This window comes from Vicugna pacos, chromosome 3 (assembly GCF_048564905.1).
Source record: "Vicugna pacos chromosome 3, VicPac4, whole genome shotgun sequence".
Classification (NCBI taxonomy): Eukaryota; Metazoa; Chordata; class Mammalia; order Artiodactyla; family Camelidae; genus Vicugna; species Vicugna pacos.
In genome coordinates, this window is record NC_132989.1 from 6,574,082 (window position 1) to 6,594,611 (window position 20,530).

General features: G+C 44.8%; 1 long non-coding RNA gene across 3 annotated transcripts in view; it reads left to right on the forward strand.

Moving 5' to 3' along the window:
- Window positions 1-20,530, forward strand: part of LOC140691009 (uncharacterized) — a 73,419-nt gene that overhangs the window by 50,001 nt on the left and 2,888 nt on the right. For 2 of the 3 annotated variants that reach the window (XR_012066457.1, XR_012066453.1), the window contains exon 4: window positions 11,036-11,218. This is a non-coding gene — a long non-coding RNA (uncharacterized lncRNA). Of the gene's footprint in view, window positions 1-3,581; window positions 3,640-11,035; window positions 11,219-20,530 lie in introns of all 3 variants that reach the window. The other variant, XR_012066454.1, reaches the window with a different exon arrangement.

Here is a 20,530-nt window from a genome sequence, read left to right on the forward strand (position 1 = left end):
CATGATTCATACATATTTTCTTCCATTCTGTGGGCAGTCTTTTAACTGTTGATGAGCGTGTGTATGTGTGTGTCTTTTCCATAATATTACGCCCATTTTCTAGCATCATGTAGACACTGCAGTGATTTGGGAGAAAGAAAAGGGAGTGAGGAAGAGGGAGGGAGGAACTTTCAGAGATCATGTGGTTTAATTTCCCTATTTTATAGATGTGGAAACTGAAAGCCTCAAGACATTGAGATGCTGGCACAATGAGATACTAAACACAAGGAGCTAGAAGTTAGAAGTGGGTTCTAGTCCCAGCTTGTCTCCCACCAGCTGTGGGAACTGGGCAGGTCACATCACCTCTCAGCACATTAGAGAAGCTCTTCCTTCCCATCAGGTACTGGAAGGACCGAGTGAACTAATGCATAATGAAGCACTGCTTGACCATGAGTTACACCCGAGGCCCAAGATCAAATGGCGAAGTCAATCAAGTCAGAGGAAGGCGGCAGGTGGCCCAATCTCTGGGCCAGGGTGCATGCTGGGACGTTATAATGTGTTTTTCAGATTGTTTCTGATTTCCACCATCAACTGGGATACTTTCTGGTTCAACTCAGGGAAGTTCAACTCAAATCACACAAATTCTGAGTCTTCCCACCCGCCAGGAGTCCCAGACAAGTAGCAATGCTTCTACTAAATGTACCCCAAGCAGGGATTGTGTCTCACTCACCGTGGAATCCTCAGCATCTAGCACTCTTTCTGGCACGTGGGAGATGCACAAAAGCATCGTTTATCAGCAAATGACTGAATGAACATCAACTGTAACCTGAATCCCACAGTCTTAATGAAGCAGATGGGGATGACTGTACCAGGTAGAGGGATCATGAGGTAGCATTTAGGCATAGCTGGAGGCAGCAGAGCATAATGATTAAAGAGCAGGCTCTGGTGGGAATGCAGTTTGGTGCAGCCACTGTGGAAAACAGTCTGGAGATTCCTCAAAAGACTAGAAATAGACTTACCATATGACCCAGGAATCCCACTCCTGGGCATATATCCAGAAGGACCCCTACTTCAAAAAGACACCTGCACCCCAGTGTTCACAGTAGCACTATTTACAATAATCAAGACATGGAAACAGCCTAAATGTCCATCAACAGATGACTGGATAAAGAAATTGTGGTATATTTATACAATGGAATACTACTCAGCCATAAAAACCAACAACATAACGCCATTTGCAGCAACATGGATGTTCCTGGAGAATGTCATTCTAAGTGAAGTAAGCCAGAAAGAGAAAGAAAAATACTGTATGAGATCACTCATATGTGGAGTCTAAAAAAAAAAAACCAAAAAACATAAATACAAAACAGAAACAAACTCACAGACATAGAATACAAACTTGTGGTTGCCAAGGGGGAGGAGGGTGGGAAGGGACAGACTGGGATTTCAAAATTTGTATGCAGAATAGATAAACAAGATTATACTGTAAAGCACAGGGAAATATATACAAGATCTTGTGGTAACTCACAGTGAAAAAAATGTGACAACATATATACGTATGTTCATGTATAACTGAAAAATTGTGCTCTACACTAGAATTTGACACAACATTGTAAACTGACTATAACTCAATAAAAAAAAGTTAAAAAAAAAAAAAACAGCAGGCTCTGGGGGAGGGTACAGCCCAAGCTGTAGCGTGCATGCTTAGCATGCACAAGGTCCTGGGTTCAATTCCCAGTACCCCCTCTAAAAATAAATAAATAAACCTAATTACCTCCCTACCCCACAAAAAAATAAATTAAATAAATTTAAAAAGAGGCAAAGGGCCAGCTCTTAAGAGCCAGGGTCCTGATCCCAGCTGAGAGATCCTGGACAAGCTACTGACCACCTTTATCTGCCTGGGAGGATAATAATTGACCCCACTGAGTTGTTGGTGGGAGTAAGCAAGATGATGCATGCACGCAAGAAATGCTAGTTGTGTATCAGAAGGAGGAATGAATGATGTGACAGATTAACAAAGTGTGCTGTGAGCGCAGAGAGGGGAAGGGGCAGCCATGTATTTCCATCTCTGCTTCAGTGTGCATCTGTTTTATCCACCACTGTGCACAGCCGTGCCTTCCCCTCCTTCTGTTCCACGCCAGGCTTCATGCTCTGTTCATCCATGGCCCTCAGCCAAGGCTCCGGGCATTTTTCATTCTGGTTGGATCCACACAGTTTGGTGATTACTATATAAATGTCTTGAGTTGCTGATGCTGCGGCATCAATCAATTCCGCTTACTCAGAACGATCCACTCGGCACTCACTTCCCCCCTGGGGGCCATGTAATGGCTTCTCCATCACCCACAATGTAGCCTGTTTTACATAGAATCCAATCTAATGGACAACGTAAACACCCACATTGGAGGGTCTCCTCTGTTTCATCTCTTCAGTACATCTCACTCCCCTGTCTTCTTTCAAAGGAAAACCAAGACATGGGAGAGGGAAAAGTGATACCCTTACTCCAAAGAACTCCAACTTCAATGACCCTGAGATACGAGAGCCAGCAATACAGAAATCTAACGGGGCTGGGGGAGTAGGGAGCCCCACAACATAAAAAGCACCAAGTGCTAACTGCTCGCCAGACCCACACAAGGCACGGTACATGCAAGTCTCACTGCACTCTCACAAAGCAGGAGGAAGAAGATACTGCTGCATCTCCACTAAACACCAACAATAAAAAAATACATTGAGAAGGAGGAAGAAGAGGAGGAGGAGGAGAAAGGGAAAGAGCATAAAAGCTAAGCAGTTAAAACACTCACAGTGGCACACACGACCAACTATGTTAACCATTTCTGTCCCACTGCCTGCCTCTTGGAGAAGTAACCAAAAAAAAAAAAGTGGTAAAGAAATTTAAAGACTAGGTGGCAAGGTATGCAGATGAAAAATCAGTCACTGCAGAAGATGACATTTAATACATGCTTATCCTCCCTTCCATCCCTCTGCAAATCCTGTGAGCTCTCCCTGCATAGCACATGGGAACCAAACCTCTCACTGTCACCGAAGCCTCCATCTCCTCTTACCTAGACCCGGGCAGCAGCCTCCTCTCTGGTCCCCTGATTCCACTCGTGCCCCTACAGTCCACCCTCCAAACAGCAGCCAGAGGGAGCGTCTCAAAAGGCAAGTCAGCTTGCTCTCCTGCACAAAGCCTTCCCACAGCTTCCCAGCCCGCTCGGAGCAACACCCAAAGCTTGCATGATCTGGCCCTTTGTCCCATCTCCAGCCTCACTCCCACCCATCCTTCCCTCCCTCATCCACTCCTACCCAGGTGGCCTCCTTGCCAGTCCAGTCCCTCCAGGCTGCTGCTGCTTCCGGGGATGCCCTCCCCCTGCCCCCCAGTACTTGCCCTGTTCACTCATACTTCTTCCAGAGTCTTCTCAAGTGTCACCTCATCAGAGTCACCTGAGCCCCGACCTAACATAACCACAGACACACCTACACTCACCCCCAGGCACTCTCTCCCCCTGCCCCTCTCTCTCCCTGCCCTGCTCTTTTCCTCTTCATAGAATTCCTTATTCTTTGGCAGTGGTGATTGCTTATTTGTTTATTCCCTACCTGCCTCACAGGAAAGAAAGTTCTATGATGGAGGACACCTTGACCAGGACAAGGCTTGGCATAGAGCAGGTCAGTTGTCTACCTTTTTTTCATTAGCATCCCCACAAAGAGCCTTTTTTGAGATTTTTTTTTCCTAATCACCTCCACTATGAAATTTTCATACCATAGATATATTACATATCCGTGTATGTACTATATGTATATCTGTGCTTTATACATAAAAAGAGTGAAATTTTTTGCCCCTTCCCTACAAATCAATTTTTGTACCCTTAGGGGTGATATTTCCCCTGTTGGGAATGCATGGAATAGGTGCTTGATAAATATTTGTAGAATGGATAAAACTCCGAAGTGGACGGCAGGCTGAAAGACAGACATTGTTCAAGGTACTGAGTTCAGCTGGGGAAATTCCAAGCCACCTCCCCACCCGAGCCTCCAGTCTGCAGTGTGAGTACATCCTGTCACGCTGGGTCTGGTGACTATGCGGTATTTTTCTAATTCAGGTTTTCAGCTTTTCTTTTAACCCTAATCTTGTTTCGCATCCCAGCTCTTACTGCTATTTTGGGTGCGGAAATTCACTTTTCCTCCACCCTCATCCCCAGGCTTTAAAATCTAGATAAGCCTCCCCCACCCGACTCTTCATTTTAGAAACCTTCATTGAGTTTGTACATGAGCCGGACTCTGGAGATGAAGAGATGATTATTCCCCGGTTCCTGCCCTCTGGAAGCTTTGGGCATGTGAGCATACACAGGATGCTTAGTGTAACACACCAAGCACCCCAAAAGAAGGAGGGACAAGGTGCTTTGAAAGGACAGCAGAATCTCTCCTTCCACATCCAACTGCCCATCCATTCATCACTCATTTACTATGTGTCAGGCTGCTATGTGTCAGGCTCTGGGCTCGACGCTGGGCATAGAGGACAGCATGGTTGTGGCCCAAATAACAGGAGAGACCAATGATTATCTCGTTGATAATCATAAGAAACAAGTGAGCTCAAATGTGAGATGCGCTACCAGTGGGAAAGCACCGGCTTCTATGAAGCACCTGGTGGTTTGGAAAAAGTGACATTTAGGGAGAAATCCTGAAGGCTAAATAGGCTGTGGGCAGGTGAGGAGCAGGGAAAAGAGAGCCCAGGTGGAGGGAAGGGAACGTTCACGCACTCCGAGACAGGCTGAGGGCAGGCACACAAGTGTGGACCGAGAGGGACCCCTCTCCTGGGGACAGTCCGGAGACCAGGGATGCCACAGAAGCGAGGGAGGCCCAGGCAGCCAAGGGCCAGTTTGAATCACCCTCACTTAGGAATCAGCGGAAGACAGAAGAAGCAGGGAAGTGATGCGATCCTGGTTGCATTTTGCAATATTCTGGCCGGGTGTGATGAACAGTTGGAGGGAGGGCATGAAATGGTCCCCAGTATCCATCATCTGAGCGTGTGCTTTAACACCTGATGCTGTGAGGTCTTGTATCCAGCACTGCGAGGCTTATGAGACTGAAAGTCCCAGACAGGTGTGACATTTTCAACCTCTCTATCCCCCTCCCCATAAAGGCAGTGCACTGCATACGGCAGAACACATTTCTTGAGTAGCTATTCTGTGTCTATGTCTTATAATGAACAACTCCTTCCCTCTGCCCTCTGAAAGATTCCCTCCTGTCCCCAGTCGCTGTCCCACCCTCTACCCACCTGTCATGTTCTGGTTCTGAGGACCACCATACTTTTCAGTTAACTTCCTCACAAGGTCTCAGAACAGTTACTGCATTGCCTGGACAGGGGACCAGAGAGGCCCCTCCTGCACTGGGTCACCCAGGCCCTGCAACCTCTGCTTCTTCAGAGCCTGCATCACCAAAGAGGCAGGAGTTCCCATGTGCTGCTGAAGCCGCCAGGTCACAATGAACTTCAACTACACGGCCAGAACCATTTCTCAGCCGGAATGAAGAACAGGACAGAGCAACTCAGCAAAGTAATTGCCTCCTGTTTACCAAGACAGACTCTGCGCTATGAGATATTTTATCAACTTCATGAGATTTGTAGTCAGAAAACATGGAAACAAAAGAATAACACACAGGCCTTTTAACCACTGACTGTTCACATTTATCAACACTACTATTCTGTCTGTTAGCACTTCCCCAGTGCAGAGCCCAGGAAAACTGAAGTTGTATCAAATCAATGAAAACCTGAGTTCTCTTTTAAAATAGAACTCCATTGTGTAACTCTGTTGGGCAAATATATAGTTGATCTGTGGAAAGAAAGGCACACCTGATTTGGTCTCAGTGTGTGATGACAGACAAGCTATTCATTCCTATTTCCCAGAATATGTGCCCTTTTCTTTCATGTACTTTCCCCACTCTTTGAGGGAAAAATAAAAGCTAACCAAAAAGTTTATTATAAATAATAAACTACTACTCCGGCACTTTGCTCTGGCTATAGAGAGTTAGAATGTGAGTTTCCAATATGTGAGACTTCAGGGAGAGCTACTAATTTAGTGTCGCTTTGCAAATCTATATCCTTTCAAAGCTAAATGAATCCTGGTCTCCCTTCCAGTTCATTTCCAGAAGGTGTATGGAGATGCCTCCAAACTGCTTTACAGGCTGGCTACTAAAAAAATAGTCCCTTAGACAGCAATTTATTATTATTTTTTAAATCTTAGAAAGTCTGCATGATGACCTCATTCAGGTCTCCACACGCAGCCTTAGGAGGAAAGCTGGGGCAGACACGGCAATTATTAAACAAACAGGGTCGACAAGTCTTTGCCAGTAAGAAAAACTGCAGGGTTATCCTCCAGGGTTGAACTGCACTAGCCCTTTGTGTAAAACAAAATCCCCTTATCAATGGGGGGCAAGAAAAGAAAATTAACAAAACACAACCTACCCAACAAATGATTGCAGCCCATGCATGGGAAGGGGGCCAGGAAGGCAACTCTTGGCTCTGGGGCCCAATTGGCCAGCAACCAGACAGATTTACTGGATTCACTCGGCAGAAGTAGGTGATACTTCTCTCTCTGGTCTTGCAGACTATCCACTTCACACTTGGTAATTGTTTCCTAAGGGGAGGGGCTGGGATTCGAAGCTCCACACCCCTGTTTCCATGGCCTTGATCGGCTCTCCCTCTGTGCATAGGCTCTGCCATATTTAGGGTCCATACCCTTGCGGTTACTAAGGTACCAGCCTCGAGAGACTTCTTTGACTCCCTCCCACTTCCCCAGCCTTCGATGCTCACCTGTCGAAACACTAATTTCCAGGGTATTAAATTGTTTGGAGGCACAAAATGTGGAATTGGGCCTGAATGTATTCCCCACCCCTAGCCCAATGTCTGGTTCACAGAAGACACTCAAATAATTATAACAATTACTATAACAAGCTAAGATGCCTCAGGTGCTCATTATGTGCCAGCCACTGGGCTAAATGAATGATCTCACTTCAAATTCACAGCAGAGCTATGACGTAGGTCATATCACGTGATAGTATCACCAACATCGTTTTATGGATGAGAAAAGGTTTAGTGACTTGCCCAAGGCCACACCGCTCGCGGGTTAGGGAACTGGGATTTCAACCGAATCATTCCAATTCCAGAACCCAGGTGCCCAGCTGCCCAGCTGCACTGGCTATATGAACTAACCAGGCTTCACCAAAGACGTCAAACTCATGAGCCCCGCCCGGCCTCCAGCCCTTCCAGCTCAAGCCAGGGCACTCCCCTCCTCTTCAAGCCACCACCCTGGAGGAAGCGAGCCCTTCGGACAAAGGCAGAAACAGCCCACACCCCGCATGGCAGCCAGATCTTCTTACCCTCTAGAAATAATCATCCTTACAAGAGGGGCTCTTGGACAAGCTTAAGAGCAAACATTATGGTTTCACAAAAGCTGCTGCAACAAAAGGAAAAAAAAAAAAACAACCTCAGCTAAGTCACATGAATTACTGAAGTGAGCCTTCCATCCAGCCTCGCTCTGAATGGCAAGATGATGGTGTGTTTCAACAGTAAATGAACACAGCGTTCCCAAAGCCACCGAAGTAAATGAATCAAGTAAATCCCCAGCCTTCTCTCCCTGATTTCTGTCTTCCCATTGGCCGTACCATCATGTTTAGAAAACCATTTCTGGGCCTTTCTGCTGTTCCACTGACGGATTGTCACTTAAAGGCCTGTTTGCTAACTGGGACTGCTCTTCTGTTGCTGCAAATAAAATTCACGTGCAGCTCGGATGAGTTTACTGTGGCAGCTGATTAATCGAGCCCTGGAAATAGAGCGCCCTTTTATCAACACAGACATGTAATTTGGGGGCGAATATTGTTGATTTAAACACGTTTGCTCCGTGGTGGGGAGCTAACTGCGGAGGCAGTAGAAAAGTGGGAAGTTTGTGTGTTTCTTAGGCATGTGAGCAAACAGGAAGGGTTTTTAAATTACAGCAATGCCTAACAGTGAGCTATAGTCTGTCCCACCAGGGTCGTTTCTGAGTGCTTCATGTGTCTGTGCCCCACTGGTCCTCAGGACCGTCCTAGGAGACAAACACCGTTACCAGTTCCATTTTACACAGGACAAAATAGAGGCACACAGCTACTGAATGGTGGAGCCAGGGTTAAAGTTCAGGCAGCTTGAACCAGACCAGTGGTTCTCAGTGAGGGTGAGGGGGAGGGCATAGAATTGGTCCCCAGGAAATACCTGCAATGTCTGTAGGTAATTTTGACTGTCACAGGTAGTCAGGGCGGGAGAAGCACAAGGGATTTTTAGGGCAATGAAATTATTCTGTGTGATACTATAGTGGTGGCTACATATCATTATGCATTTGTCAAAGCTCATAGAATGTACAACATCAAGAGTGAGCCCTAATGTAAACTATGGGCTTTGGTTCATCGATTGTACCAAATACGCCACACTGATGAGGGATGCTGCGGGTAGGGGAGTATATGTGTGGGGTGGGGAGGGCTATGTGCCAACTCTGTATTTTCTGTTCAATTCAGCTATGAATCTGAAACTGCTCTAAAAGAATAAAGTCTATTAAAAAAAAAAGTAGTCAGGGATGCTAATGGCATCTAGTGGGTTGAGGCCAGGGATACTGCTCAACATCCTACACGCACAGAACAACACCCGCATTAAAGATTATCAGTCCCAAAATATCAACGGTACTAAGGAGGAGAAATCTGACCCCAGAGCCCCACCCTTGCCATGCGGCCAAGGCTTGTGCTCAGAGAACAGGGCATTCTGTGTAAGAGGCAGGCCATCCGTGAGGAGCCTTCCCTAGGTGCTAGGGAGACAGACACACGTGTTCCTTCCTGGCCAGTCACCCCAGCGGCAGCAACATCCATAAACAGGACTAAGAATGCCTTCCGTGCCTGGCGTCTGGGTGTGACCTCTTTATTTTACTTTCTTTTTACTGAAGTATCGTCGACTTACGGCATTGTGTTAATGTCTGAGGTACAGCATAGGGATTCAGTTAAAGGATGTGACCTCTTAAAAGCCCCGTGAGACCTCAGATTGCCTATCAGAAGCTATGAACTCTCTACAAATAATAGTAATCAAACATATGATGTTGGGGCAGAAATAGCGAATGCATCAGTAGAAAAAAAGTGGAATTCTAGAAAGACGTCTGTGTATATGTGAGCATTTAGGACCCGGCAAAAATATCCTTTCAAATCAAAAAGCAGGGGTATATAGGAACTCTCCACACTATCTCTGCATCATTTCTGTGAATCTAAAACCATCCCAAAGTAAAAGCTTATTTAAAAAAAAAAAGCAGAGGGAAAAATTGGCATCTACAGAGGAAAATAAGAACCTCAGATCTGTCTCACACCATGTAAAAAACACACTTCAGATAGATGAAGAAGCTAGCTGCAAATAAACAACACGGTAGCAAGGAAAACTCGAAAAGTTTTGAGGGGGAGGTATAGCTCAAGTGGTGGAGCACATGCTTACCAGGCACGAGGTCCCAGATTCAATCCCCAGGATCTCCTCTAAAAATAATAAATAAATAAACAAACCCAATTACCTCCCCCCTCCCCCGCCAAAAAAATAAATAAATAAAAGATTGGAAAAAAAAGAGTTACTAAAGATCAAGGGAGAGGTATAGCTCAAGTGGCAGAGCGCATGCTTAGCAAGCAGGAGGTCCTGGGTTCAATCCCCAGTGCCCCTTCTAAAAATAATAAATAAATAAATAAACCTAATTACCTCCCACCAAAACAAAAAAACAACCTAAAATAATAATAGTAATTAAAAAAAAGAGTTACTAAAAATTCTAAAAGTTGCGTAAGTAAATATAAGAATAAATCTTTATAGCCTTCACTTGAGAAAGGCCTTTCTAAACAAGGTACAAAAACCATCAAGGGAAAGACGGGCGGGTTTGAGAGCACCTAGGTGACAATACACCCTCACACTGAAGACCAAAGGGGAATCAGTTTAGTGGAGAAGTAATCAGAATTGTTTTTTCAGATTTCCTCTGGGAGAATTTCACAGCCACAGCTTTGACTCTCCGGTTACAGAAGTCAAAGGGAAAGGGCCTGGGGTTGGGAGTGGGGGTGTCTCTTGCTGGCATTTCTCTCAAACTGGCTTTAGATTTAGAAGGGAAATTCTCCATCCTGGTGTCACGGGGTTGAAGGAAGTCTCTGGCAAGCAGACGATGACCGAGTGTTCCTATTGCAGAGGTGCAGTCCTAGAGCCTACGCCTCGGCTTTGGTGGAACGAGGGCCTGTTTTCCTTGTTTCGATTCTCTGAGCTGATCTGGGTGACAGGTCTCTAGCAGTGGGAGCAGTGGTCACAACCACTGTGGGCCAGACAACCGCTGGCCCCTGCACACCAGGCCCCCAGCCAAAATGGTGGCACTACATGCCTCGCAGGAGACAAAGCTAGAGATAATTTTTCAGCCTCACACCCAAACTCCAGTATTAGCTTCCTCTGAGATCTATGTGGCTTTATGCCCACACCTCCAAGAAATATTAAAAATCCAAGACAGACATTTTTTTCAGCATGACGCTGTGTGTGTATCTTATCTCCTATAAAGAATGGAAACAGTCACATTCTTAAATATATAAATTTCTGGCAGAGTAAGATATCTAAGAAAAATCTGTATAAAGGGGTAGGGTAGCCCTCAGCCACCCTTCAATAACACAGTCATCTGTTTGAATTTTCCTGGTATTGTTTTTTAGAGAATTAAAGACACTTTCCTGAAGAAAGGACAACAAATACCACATAAAATGATCTAGAGTAGAAAAAAATCAGAAGATCTGAGTTGAAGTTGTTCTTGGGCAGTGGGGCCTTGGGTAGGTCACTTGACCTCTTTTGAGTCTCAGTGGATCAAATGGGTATAATTCATTCATTCAACAAATATTTAATAAGCTCCCATTATGTTCTACTGTCTCTACTAACCTTACAAATCTTATGGGAGAAATACATGACGTGACCCATGAAAATGCTTTGCAAGTTGTAAATCACAAAAATACTTCATTAGTCATCATTATAAAAAGAATTTCTGTTCTTATTGTAATTATTTAGATGGAGGCCAGAACCAACATAAGGATCTTTTGCTGGATTGTAAAACCACCAGAGGGGGGACTCACCATTCGCATTGTGCCACCAAACTGGCTTTAATGGACCACACCCAAGACTGTAAAATGCGGACAGTCAGAGAAAACAAATATTTGCTACAGATTTAGCCCAGAGGTCTACACTGAGAAGGTAAGACTGCACTAAGTTTCTGAAGGGTCCTTGGGAAAAGTCGGGTGATAAAAATTCAGAGCTAAGAGTTTGACCAAGAAGCATCACCTGCCTTCCAGTCAGCACGGCACCCCATCCTGGGCCTGGGCCTGGGCCTGGCGGGGTCCTTAAGAAAATACTCCAACCAGTCTGGGATTAATAGATACACATTACCATATATAAAATAGATAAATAACAAGGACCTACTGTATATTCAATGTCTTGTAATGAGCTGTAGTGGAAAAGAATCTGAAAAAATATATATGTATATATATGTATAACTGAATTGCTTTGCTGTACACATGAAACTAACATTGTAAACTGACTGCACTTCAATAAAAAATAATAATAATAACAAAAGGAAATACCCCGACCCACCCACCCTATGCGCTAACAATCCAAGCAATTCCAAACAATCCGAGCCAACCCTAAAGCCAAGGTTTCTACCTTCTTCTCCCTCTGTGAGCTCCACCATAAAGAGCTGGCTTATCTGTTCTGAGAAGGCCTATACCTAAGAACAGCAAGGTGATTTTTATTAAACACATGAAGAGAAGTCCATTCTGTTCAAAATCCCATAGTTTACAAGGCGGGGGCGAATGTCAGCAGAGTACAGCAATCAGAAGAGTTCGGGGCAAAACCAAACGGGACTCTGCAGGCAAATGAAATAACGGACACTGAATGCAAAGGTCCCAAAAGACAGGAAAATACAATAATACAATAATTAATCCTTCAAGAAAGAAAAGCTACACCATTTGCCCCATTAATACAAAGTCAGGTTCCGCACTGAAAAAAAAAAAGATTATTTTCTAAAACAAAAATTCATACATCCAAAGACAAAGATTGAATGAGATAAAAAATAGGAACCCAATAAACAAAATAGCCATAATCCCCTACCTTCCAGCCCCTAGGCTACACCACGTGCACTGTGCAATGTTTTTATGCTATTGTCACTGCAAGAAAGTTCATAACTTGCTAAACAGAGGCTACAGTCTGCAACTCCAGGGTTTAAGGCATATAATTTTATCATCCCTATAGGTTCAGTGCCGCTTCCAGACCCCATCCCACCCCAGCCCACTCTGGAAATAAAAAAAGGTTAAAAATATTTTCCTTTTGGAAACAGAGCCACGTCTTACCTAAAGCACTGGCACTATCTCCCAGCCCCCGACATTTTTATATTTACAGACCATGATAAAAATCTCACCTGCGTTAATATGCCTTAAACATCTTGATTATATCTTTCAAGTGCCATTTACTCTGCAATAATCCACTGCACAAAAGCCTTTCAGACAGAAGATCTAAGTACATAATAAATTAGCTTGCAATCATTATTTCTCTCAGCTCATACTCACGGCGAGCTCCTAAAATTCCATTTTACTTTATCTTTTCCAATCCAGCAGCCGTTCTCCCCCTCCTCATTCTGCTACTCCCTCCTGCCCATCCAGCCCTCCCCCCCTTAGCATGGCCCCCTGCCCGGGTTTTACCACTGCGCTCGGCCCTGCTGACGCCGCCCAGGGAAGGAAGAGAGCTGTCAAGGGTCTTGGACCAAGAGCATCTTTCTGGAGAAAGGCTCTGGCTCGCCGAGGGTAGAGGAAGGCACGCAAGGGCCTATTTGCATATGCTTTTATTCCATTTCCACACCCTGCACGCTAACGCTCTCTGGAAAGTCCCTTCTCGATTCCCTCCTCGGTGCAGAGAAGGGGGAAGAGGCTGGGCCGGAATGGAAGGTTCCAGCCCTGGTAGGGTCAGCCTCTCCCAGGGGAATGGCCTCAACCTCCCTCCCGCCGCCTGCTGGGTCTGGACCCCCGGGGTCGGGGCCCGGGACCCTCTCCCAGCGCGCGATGAGCGCCTGACCACACGCCTGTGCCCTGCGCGCCCTGGGGAGCTCTGAGCAGGATGCTCGCGCCCTGCTGCATCTCCCCCACCCTGAGGAAGTTCTTGGTCAGGCGCTGGGTCCCGGGCTTCCTGCCTGTACTCTCCGCAGCCCCGCGGGGGAAATCCCGAGGGCTTTATCCGCTGCCCAACGAGCCTGTTAGCTTTTTAAGTACCAGCAGGCTGAGTTTCGGTCAAAACCTCAATCTAACGTTAACAATAAATAAATAAATAAATAAATAAATAAATAAATAAATAAATAAATAAATAAATAAATAAATAAATAAATAAATAAATAAATAAAATGTGTGCAGGCATTTATATAGAAAAAGAGAAAAGAAAGAAAAAGGAAAGAAAGGAGGAAGGGAAGGGAAAGGAAAGGACAGGGAAGGGAAGGGAAGGGAAGGGATTCAGCCTTTGGGGTGAGGATCAGGCAGAAAGTTCCTTTCCTGACTACGGATACACAAGGCCTGGGTCTGTTCAACACTTGAACAAATGGATGCTTTGAACTGTACACTGGCTGCTTGAAGTGATGAGCACTGCCCTGGCAGGCAGGAAACCGAGGAGTTTTTTCCCCCAGTACTCCTCTCTGAAATGTGGCTATACAAAGCTGACCCGTGCAGCTAGTGATAACCATAATAGCTCAATTTTGATGGGCTCTTACCATGCACCAGGCATTCTGCTAAATGTTTCACATGCAAGGTCTTCCCTAATCCCACAGCACTGTGTCAGGGAGCCAGTAATGTGATCTCCATTTTACTGATAAGGGAATTTTATCCCCGAGAAGGTTAGGGTGACTTGTCCAAGGTCACACAATTAGTAACTGTTGCCAGGGGTACCCTTTGCTGTTCCTTTTCATGAGATGGAAAGGCCTTCCGAGGCCTTTGGAATGCATAATTGCAAATGAAGATTCCCAGACAAGATAAATATACCCTCCCGCCACTGGACAGAAAAGAGCCAGTTTAGAAGTTTTTGCTTCCAGGTAGAGTTAGTCCTGACCTCCCCAGAAGGTGTTTGTTGCTCACCTTGCTGGGTTCCCAAAAGCTTTGTTTGAATTTCTATTACAGATCACTTTCTAAAAAGCAAGTATTTTTTGAGCACTTATTATATGCCAGACACTTTACATACAGGTTCTCATTCAGTCTTCCCGACAACCCCAAAAAGTAGCTCTTATTATTATCCCCAGATTATAAATGAGGAAACTGAGGCTCAGAGAGATTAAGAATTTGCCCAAGCTCACACAGCTAGAAATTGGCAGAGCCAGGGTATGGACTGAGGTTGGCTCTCCTCAGGCCTCTGAGCCCCTCCTGCTGCATTCCACTGCCGCTTAAGGGGGTCCACATCAAAACTCTTCGTTCATGAGAAAGGAGCTCCTTGGGGGCGTGGGCCTGGCCCCAGTCATCTGAGTTGACTTTTAGGCATTATTTAGCGTTTTCTGAAACACTTGGTAGATGGAGTGGGGGAAGGTTAAGGTGACCAGAAGAGTTAAGGGTGCTCTTAACCCATCCCAAAATTGAAGTGAAGAGAATATGACCTGTCTGTGAAGCTTTTATAAAAGGTTAAGAGATGTGTCAGGTCAATCAATGATGATCTTGTTGAAAGAAATCCGAAAGTCATTTGGATCTGTTAACCGGGGCTCGACTCAAACGAAACAAACAAGAGGAACTGGGGCCTGGCTGGCTTCTGCTAACAAGTTCATTACTCCATTCCCGTCAGTTAACTTGACTTCTGCATTCCTGAGGGCTCCTTCACAACCCCTGGGGCTCCTTTGGTATGGCTTTTCGAAAACAGGCGAGTGGATACCCAGAGCCAGGATTTAAGTAGCCATATGCTGCCTGCTCTCTGCACCTCCACTGTCTGCCTGTTACCTTGGTTAGAAAAGACTCCAAAATCCTGTGCCAAGTTTTCATGGACGACATAGGAATTTAGCCTCATCCTTTATAATCAAAATGAGTACCATTTTTGTTTTATTTTGTCCGGGTGTGGGGTGGAGGGGAACTTAAACACCATTTATGGAACTTATATGCCAGGCAAAGTGCTAATGCATATAAAATAGGGGTTACCCTCGCCATCCTACAGGTGAAAATGGACAGATGATCGAGGCTCAGAGAAGTTCCATCGCTTCCAAGGGCTGCAGTAAGGTGATGCTGGGAGGAGGAGAATGTTTGAATGAGTATGAATCTTCCTGGGTGACAGGAACACTGCCTTTCCCGGTTTGGAGCCTCAGCCATGCTCCATTCTTTACAGGTGCTCACAAACATAAAAATAATAGGATTTCTGGGCTGGAGCTATTTACTTCCCAGTTACTTGGGAGGCCACGAGTACAAACTTAATATGAAAAGTTTTGAGCCCTGAATTGTTTTATTTTAAATCCAAGCAGGGCCACCCTTCCTTTTGAACAACTCACTCCCCCACCTCCACCTTCTACTATTGTATTAGGCATTTCCAAATGCATCCACATCCCCCAGTAAATATTGCGTATGGCAGCCCTTGATTTTGCACCCTATTGTGTTAACTAAAACTGATGTGGATATATGAGTTGGGTTAAAGTTCATGAATTGATACAATGTTATGGTGTTATGTTGGGGAGGTATTTAATTCAACATTTATCAGCTTTGATTTGGTAGTTTTTTGGTTTTGTTTTTGTTTTTTACATTTTGGAGCCAAACCAATACTACCCCTCTGAGCCCTAGAAAAGGACAGATAAGCAGCGTCCAAGGTCTCTGGTGTGTCACCTGGTTCCACGTGTAAGAGATGGCTTTGCTCCGTGGTTCACGATGCATATACAGGAAGCTTGAGAATCTTGCTAGCCGCCACCTTAAATATCACAGTGTGGGCTCAGGGGTACAGAAAGGTCAGACTGGAAAGATGACCTCAAATGTACCCCTGAGTACTTTGGGGCCGTCTCCACCTGCGTTCTTTGGCCCTCAGACGCTTTGATCCGGTACTAGGAAACTGTGACATAGATGGCTATGAAAAATACCCCCAAGTGTCGTGGTGATGCTTGCGTTTCCAGCCCACTCAGCAGCTGAGATGCTTGGGGCTCTTGAACCCAGGAAATCCCCACGTAAGACAGGCTCTGTTGGGGTGTGGGTTAGAGCTGGTGCCTCCACCAGCTTAGAGTTCAGCCAGAGCCCCGAATCAGGATTCAACTCACCCTGCTCTCTGCAGGTTCAGGTGAGGGTGAGAGGTACCTGGTCCAAAGGCAAACCCCGTGTCATCCAGAGCTGTTCAGCCCAGGTGCAGCGTGCAGAGCCCAGGAGGAGCAGGAGAACCCAGGCTGCACCCCAGCTTCCCCTCCCCACATCGTATCACAGGACTGCCCTGCAAGCACTCCTTGTCCAATGTTTTTAAATTTTCATTTGTGCACAACTGGCCTCTCCAACTAGTTTAACACCGTTAAGGCAACAAGGAGTGGTAGAAAGAGCCAGACGTTAGACTCCCGCTAAGAAAAACTAACTTAGCTTCTAAGGGACTTCTAACACAGTCAGGAGCAACTCCTACCTACCTGATAGGGTTGCATTACAGCTTAAAATTATTTTTAAAAAGCAGTAAAGTGCCAAACATAATACACAGTCCAGCACAGACCCTGAAAATGACAGAGGAAAAAGATCACCTATTAAATTTCGCAGCATTTCTTGTGTGGCCTTTCCCCAAGCTAGACATCCAGAGCTAGCTCCCAGTGACGAGATCATTCAGGACCAGGCAGGAAGGGAATACTGATGCCAGTTGTGTCTCCCACATTCTGAAACCAGAAGCCAAGCACCTCTTAAGGTGGGAGAAACACAAGTGGGCCTGAAAAAGCAACAGAGCATCCCCATCTCTGGATGTGAAAGACAGACGGACATTCAGATCCAGCAAACGAAGGAAGTCATCAGTAATGTAGCAAAGATCTGGCCAAACTTTGCTCGTGAGCAAAGTGGTCGTAACATCAAAACATTGGCAACAAGCCTAATTGTTGAAAACGGGGAGTTGGTTAAATAAAAAAAAAATTTTTTTTTCTTTTAAGAAATACACATCAAGGTATATTTCAGAACACTTCAGTGACAAAAGATTCAGTCTCCTAAAGAAAGAATCCGCCCGATTGCTACGCACTTCAGGACACGAAGTTAACATTAGGTTACATACAATTTACAACAAACTCTACCTCGATCTGTTAAAATAAGACAGCGTGAAACTAGGAAGAAAAACTAGCTCTGCTTTAGTGCCTGAAGTGTCACGGTATCACACTCAGAAGCAGAAAGAAATCTTATTTTCCCCTTAAGGAGTTATTTTCATGCCATACAGATTGTTTAAATGTTAACAAAAATAAAGGAAAAAAATACTTGAAAATATATTATCAGAGGAAGTGTATCTACCAAAGAAGCATGTCCATTCTGTTTTCTATGATGACGCTTCATCACATCTTTTAAGATCTTCTAGCTATTTTTAAGAGAGAAGTAATACCATAAAATGCTTGTTGTCATGTAATTTCTGGAAGAAAAAGTGAAAGCAAACACCAAGAGGAGTAGTTATGTACACAGGGAGATGGAACTACATGAGGTGTTTCTTATATTTTCTCATCTGTGTTTCTATATTTAAAAAATAATCCAGGAGTATGACTTTTATAGAAAGAAGGAAAGCGTTCATTTGAGAGAAAGGAAGGAAGAAAGGAAAGGAGGTAGAGAAGGAAAAAAGGAAGGGAGGTCAGCAAGGAGGGGTTTATGAACATCTTCCCACCAGGCTACCTCCCCTCTCAGACCTTTCCACTCTGCTTCCTTTAATGCTTCTGGCTGAAGAAAAACACCACCAGCCACGCAGCTGGTAGAAGATTCTAGATAAAAGCCTGGGAACATATACCCAGTGCATTAACAGAGAGTAAATATTTATAGACCGAAGATGAATGCAATTTAAGGATAATTTGAAGCAAAAATTACTTTGTCTTTCCCATGTACTCCTAAAAGCACGACAGGACCCTGAGACTAACCAAAAGCTTTCAACTAAGTGGAATGATCCGGAGCAATATCAGAACATCATCTTCTTTTAAAAGCATCCTGAGGGAAAAAATACAGTTTCCAGCAAATAGTATTTGGGAGATGATTTTGAGGAGCAGAGCTACTTTAGGTCCCAGCTTGGGTCTGGTAGAAACCATGGTGTAATGTTCAGGCAGAGGGTCCGGAGCCAGGCTGCCTACATTGAATTTGTTTGCTTCCATTTACTAAGTAGGCAACTTAATCGATCTTGTTCTGTCTTGTTGCCTCATCCTGGGGACAGAAAAGATAGTAGTTACCTTGTAGGGTTTTCGTTATCACTCAGTGAGTTGGCGCATGTAAAATGTTTAGAACTGTGGCCAATATACAGTAGGTACTCCATAAATAAATAATTGATTATTCTAGTAGGTGGTCATGATATACTGGCTGCCTAGCATCCATTTCCCTTCCAGACTCTGTTGGAGATCTTCTTTATGAAATCACCACTCCCCTGTCCTCAACCCTGTTATTTTTAATGCAATTGATCCTAGGCTTCCCTCCAAAAGTGGTTACTGATTGGCTTAAACCACTCTACTGAATAATGATGATTGGTCCAGAAAAGGGCATGTGACCCCATTCAGGCCAATGAAAGAGAAGCACTTCTGAGGCTCATGAGGAGTCTCCAAAAGAGACCCCTCTCTCCCTAGATGATGTGGTATATAAAGGTGGGGCCATTTGGCTACCATAAGAGGAGCCAGCAGCTGCCAGAGAGCCTCACAGAAGAGCTGACAATGAAGCTGTCATTTAAACACCTCTGAATGGCATCGCTGGAGTCCCCGGCTCAGTCCTCACCTAAGGCTAGCCCTCCCACTAAACAGTTCAGTTATATGAGACAATAAACTGTCTATTATTTAGGCCAGCTGGGTTTGGCTTTCTGTAACTTGCACATAAGAAGCACTGATTGATTCACTTTTCTGAGATGAATAATCCTTTGCCTTTCTCTCTCTGGAACCATGTTCCAGGCATTCTCTACATCAAGAATTTGACTGAGCTGATCTCAGACTCTCTGTCTATGAAGAAAATGAAAGAAAGTAAGCCTTCAGCTTCCTTCACCCTTTCCTGCCTCAGTTGTTTCTACCCACCCCAATTTCCAGGCTGCTCTTCCAAACCAACAGCATGACTTGAAAATGGTCCAGGCATTTGAAAAAAGAAAAACACAGAAACAAAGTCACTAAGTCAAATGCACAAAACTCTGTTGTGTGTATATGTATGTGTCTTTTCATGTAGTAACAACCCAAGAGGGAGAAAAGCAGACATAGGATTTGTAACAATATACTTAACCATTTTGGTGAAATTCCACTACAAAAGTGATGCTTCTGGAATTTGTGATGAGCTATTTGAAGGACAGGGCACATCACCACACAGCTTTGAATCATGCCAGCACCGAGGCCAGTGTCTTCCATCCACCACCAGATACCAGAGACCACTTGTCACATTGAAATGCCCATCATTTAGGCTACACCCTGCCCAAACCACAACTACAACCATTTTTCATTTTTTGAGTACCCACCGTCCACCAGGTGCTTTGCTAGGCAATCCACACATGTGGATTATCTCTTAGATAATTTACTTCAAAGCACATCTGCATGGTAAATACTGAACTTCCATTCCTATTTATAGAGGAGGAAACAGGGTCAATTTGCCCTGGGGCACGAAGGTGGTAAATGATAGCACTAAGATTAGAACCCTGGCCTAATATGTAAAAGACACTCTACGGTGAAACACACATCACATGAGTATCAGTACAAGAACAAAAGATCATGTGGTTACAAGATGTAAAGGTCAAGGGCAAAGATATTTAAGAGGCGCGATGTAGAGGGAAGAAGAAAGGAGCTCACACGACTCTGCTATTATTGAACTTCATGCTCTCAAACAAGACAAAGGACCCATTCATTTGATCAACAAATACTCATTAAGGATCTACTATGGGATTAATACTCAGGAAACAACAGTGAATAACACAAACCCGGTCCCTCGCCTTGTGGAACTCACAACCCCATGAAGATCCTAGAAATGGAAAGACCCTTCAGAATCACCTAGTCCAGCTCCCTCTTTGACAGATGGGAAGACTGAGACCCAGAGAGAGGGGGGACTCGCTCAGAGTTCATCAGTGGCACAGCTGGACTGAAACCCAGCTCTGCACATGACCCACTGCCATGCTTCACAAGTGGGAAGAGTGTTAGCTGCCTGCCCTCACACCGCAGGACTCCCGAAACAGCTGAGAGGGAGTGTCTGAAAGCAGTGGAAAGACATACAAAGATGCTCATTTCAGCACTGTTGGATGTGGCGTACATAAGGGCACACACGCTGGAAACAAATGTGCTCCAAGTAGGGAGCTGTTGAGTAAACTATGGCACATTCATATGATTGATGCTTTTGCTACTAAAATAATCATAATAATAACAGTAATAATAAT